Source organism: Thunnus albacares, chromosome 16 (assembly GCF_914725855.1).
Source record: "Thunnus albacares chromosome 16, fThuAlb1.1, whole genome shotgun sequence".
Taxonomy (NCBI): Eukaryota; Metazoa; Chordata; class Actinopteri; order Scombriformes; family Scombridae; genus Thunnus; species Thunnus albacares.
In genome coordinates this window covers 2,095,810-2,100,388 of record NC_058121.1, presented here as the reverse complement: position 1 = coordinate 2,100,388, position 4,579 = coordinate 2,095,810, and positions in this window count along the sequence as shown.

The following is a 4,579-nucleotide window of genomic DNA, read 5'->3' as shown; positions in this document are numbered from 1 at the left end:
AGGGACTGTGGTGAACTAGTGCGCCGGCTGCTTTGCAGAGAGAGACGGGATGGTGAAGTCTGATAAGCGCTCTGATTGGTCTTCAGACTCCAGAGAGGCTTTTTCTGGCTCAGGAGCGCGCAGCATCAGCACCACATGCAGCGCGCTGCAAAAAACATACGTCCCTCTTGACGAGTCTGTTAGAAGCAGAGACGCTGCTGAGAGAAGGCAGCTTGTCCTCCGAGGACCAAATTAAAAAAAAAAAAAGTGGGAACACGATGACACCAATATTCCTGCTGCAGATGTGCTTGTTTTAAGTTTTTTTTACAGATTGGGAACCCTCCAATCTGCTCAAATGATCAAGTTATTTATGTCTTGATATTATTGTTTAAAAACGCTTTTCTCCCGAAAACTGGAAGAAAAAGTGAAATTATTTCATCTCACTCACATATTTCTCTAATTTCGGAAGATTTGAAGACTAGTTGCATGGTTTTGTTAAGATCATAATTTTTTGCAGTGTAGGACAGTGTAAGGGCATCCTCTTAAACTGACGTAAGACTTGATGACCACATCTGTCTCACTGTCTGAGCTTCTCTTTACTCCAGCCGCCTGCAGACTCTGAAGAAAAATCTACTTTTCCTGCACAGAGCGGTCTGTTACTTGATACTAGTGCAGTGATGAACTTGACACGGTTTTGCTCTTAGATAGAAAAGTTCTTGAAAGATGTGAGTTGCATTAGAAAACAGCGGCATTATCTGAGATTCATATTTTTATCTACAGGTATCCATACAAAATTACAAAAAAAAAAAAGAAAAAAAATCAGTGGAATGTGTGAGGACAAAGTATATTTACCATAAAGCAATATTTACCACACATTTTGGAGAGAACATTGTCTCTTTTGTGACTTTCCAGTTGATTTCTGGTTGTTTTCTTCTTGACCTTTGACCTCCTCCTGGTGTCAGCTCTGTGGCTTTTTGTGGATACTAAGGAACATTAGGTTCTCCCAAACTCCGCTTCTGTTCCCCACATGACAAAGTGTTTTTGATCACAAGAGATTAAAAGGTATAATCCAATCAAAATCATGTTTTCTAGACGACAGAGTCCAGCTGGATGAATGCAGAGTTTTCAATGATTGAGGAGTTTCAGCAACAAGAAAAGATTTCCCTCCCTTTAAAAGGCTTTTGAAGTTTTAAGCCTGGCCAAAGCCAAACAGATAGATTAGTTGTAATACCTCCGTTTTAGGCTGATTATTTTATTAGAAAAAAATATTGTCAGACATAAGCAGTAACTGCCTTTGTGAATGAAAGGAAGGGAATGCAGGGAAACTGCAGTATCTACAAAGAAAATTTGCTTTTTCAGTTTCCTTGTCTGTTTGAACTGATAAACTAGTTCATCTATCATTTCATACACTTACATATAGGATTTAAAGGTACACGGTAACTCTAAATCAGAGTTTAGTCAATCAAAACAAGTCCTAGTCAAGTCTCATCAAAGTTAAGTCTTAAGTTTACGAGTCCAGTAGAGCAAGTCCAGGCCAAGCCTTGAGTCCACTGAGACAAGTCTGTCACAAGTTACTTGTAATGAGTCAAAGCAAGTCTCAGATCTTTGAGGAAAGTCTCTTGTACACTGAAACATGTCTGAGTCAAGTCTAAAGGCTCTGTGAGAAGTCCAACAATGATCAAGTCAGTCAAATCAAATCTGAGTCAAGCCTCAATTCTCCCAAAGTAAAGTCTGAAGTTTTCAGTTCTTTGAAGGCAGGTCCAAGTCTCCAGTCAACAGAAACGAGTCTGAGTCCAGTCTCAAGTTACTTAAATTAAGTTCAAGTCATGTCTCAAATGAATTAAAACATGTCCATGTCAAGTCTTTTCAGATCCTTGAGGGCAAATCCAATTCAAATCTTGAGTAAATAAAGACACGTCAAAGTTCAGTCTCAAGTCCAGTGAAACATGTCAGAGTGAAGTCTTACTGAAGCCAGTCTGAAGTCCTGGAGAACAGTTCCAGCTCAGTCACAACTCTTTATGAGCTGATATCTGTCTGGTTTCTGGATGCTGACTGTTAAAATGACACATATTAAAACATTTTGCTTTTGAAACTATGTTAATAGTGTTTTTTACATTTCAATGCACATGGCCTGACAATTACAAACAATTATAATGTGATACAACCTGCCTGTTTTATTCTTTCACCACGTCAAAACTCAACACTTGACTGCTGCAAGACTGGATTTAACTGAGACTTCTGCCTCACAGTCACTTAATTCTGACCAAATATGCAGTTCATTTGGCTTTGCAGGGAGAAAAGTGAGTGAAGGTTTACTTAACTGTAAGTCACGTCATCAGCCTGAGATTCTTTCAACATCAAGTAAATACAACTAAATAGAATGTAAATAGCAATGAATGCAGCGCCAGATGTTCATCAGCCGCTGATGTTAAGAGGAGGATTCTCACTTATTTTTAAGTGGCAGACTGCTTGAAGAAAGAAGAAACAGTCCGTCCAGCTGAACGTCTCCGTGCATCCCAGAAATAAACAGCTAATTTCCTGTGTGTCATAATAGCTATAGATAGCATAGTCTTGCCTCTGATTCCTGCCATAATCACTGCATAGGCGGTTGCTACAGTGATATCTATTAGAAAATATGAGATGACAGGGGTGGCTAAATGTATTTTGAAGACATTAGGACCTGGTAATTAGCAGACATATTATCAGGAGAAGGTAACAGCGATGCCAGATATTCCCTGCAGGAAGCGTAGGTACAATAAGATTTTATATAACCTGATGCATGACAAACACATTCTTTCATTCAGTGATTTATTTTCTGTTTATATCTTGGTATACCAGCCTTGGGCACGATAAGTGAAGAGGCAGATATGAAGAGATTCTGAGAACATGAATATTCAGAGAGGATCTCTGCTGCCTTCAAGTAATACCTGTACATATGCAGGTAGAAGATGTTGCTCAAATAAGAGAAAAACCCACCAAGACAGATTTATTCCCCTCAACAGGTAGACTGCTACAACTACCTCTGAGCTATTTGTGTGCTGCCAAGTTGCTGTAGACACTTTGCTTTATGAAAACCACATTCATGTTTACTTGTGCAAATAATCCCTAAAATTATCTCACCAGTAAATGTTGCCGTGGTGATAACAGTTCAAAGAACGCTGCCTGCATGTTGTACTTTAGTAAGCATGTCGTATTTAGCTGATCCTGGATCAGTCAGCTCGTTACCTTCACAGGGTTGCTGAGAATTTTTACACTATGGGCTCTGTTTTCATGGCAGTGCAACAACCAGCGCTCCGACTGTTGGTTGTTTTTCTGACCTTGGAATTGACTTTACATACTAAGTTTGTGCGTAAAGTCTCATACTAGTGATTTACTCAACCAGGCTGCACCATTAAAACTTGAGGAATGTCTTAGCTAGTGTTGAGTAGTGATGTGTACAGCAGTTGCTAGGAAACATCTGGAAGAAAAAGCAATCAACTGTGTAAAAGGAAGTCACTGCATCACCATAAGTTGTGACATCACTTCCAGATATTATATGTTATGTCAGCCAATAACACTTTGTAAATGTAGGTATAACCTTGTTTTATTTATACAGTCTACATACATGGAAAACATATGTGTTTTATCACTGGTAGCATTCATGTTGCTAGTTTATAGTGAGAAGGAAATATTCAATTACAACATTAAGCAACTTTTATTTAAACATTTAGTCTTAAAAACGTTATTTATGTCTCCCAATTTGAGTTGTATTATGTTATTTTGTAAAATGTAATTAAAACGATTAAACAGCAGTTCAATGAAGTGTCACATCAGATATGACGACCACATTTCATTTGACCTCTAACAACCTTCACTGTCAGCAGGTCAGATATCAGTGAGCTAGTTGTTGTCAGTTGGTTGAGTCACCTACAAAACAGTAACACCTGGCTGTTAGTGGTTGTAAATCTGCAGTAAATCTCTACATAAGAACTAGTTTATGTGGTGAAACAAGTTTTAATGTGTTGATGCATTAATCAGTACTTCTGTTATCACAAGGCTGAGAGTGAGCTGGTGGCATTGACTCCAGGTCTGCTTCTGGAGCAAAGTCACTCCGTTGCCAAAGTGGAGATTCTGTCAACAAAAAAGCAAACTAAACACTGTGCAACAGTTCAGAACAGTGCAGAATATGTTTTCATTCATCTGCTGAAAGAGGAAAGTTTCTCTGAGCTCACCTTCAATCTCAGTTTAACACCTGGACACACCAGCACGATTTTGTGACATCACAACTTCAGAGCCAATCATGGTCCTGTATGCAACCTACACAAGTGTGATGTGGAAACTTGCAGCCTCCAGTGCACAAACACTGTGAATGAACTTGACAGTGAAGTAGGAGACATCTTTGTCTCAGTTAACAATATTTGCATATTCAAAGATTGTGGATTTTTAATGATTGAGAAGGAGGGGATGTTAGTTTGAGGATTTTTATCTTTTGTTTGTCACATATTCTTATTTCAAAGCAGAGTAGATTATATTTTATATGTCTTAAAAAATGTCTGGAGGGGTCTTAAAACAATCTCCAACAAGTAGATGTGTCTAAATCAGCATTAAAGATGGATGTTTC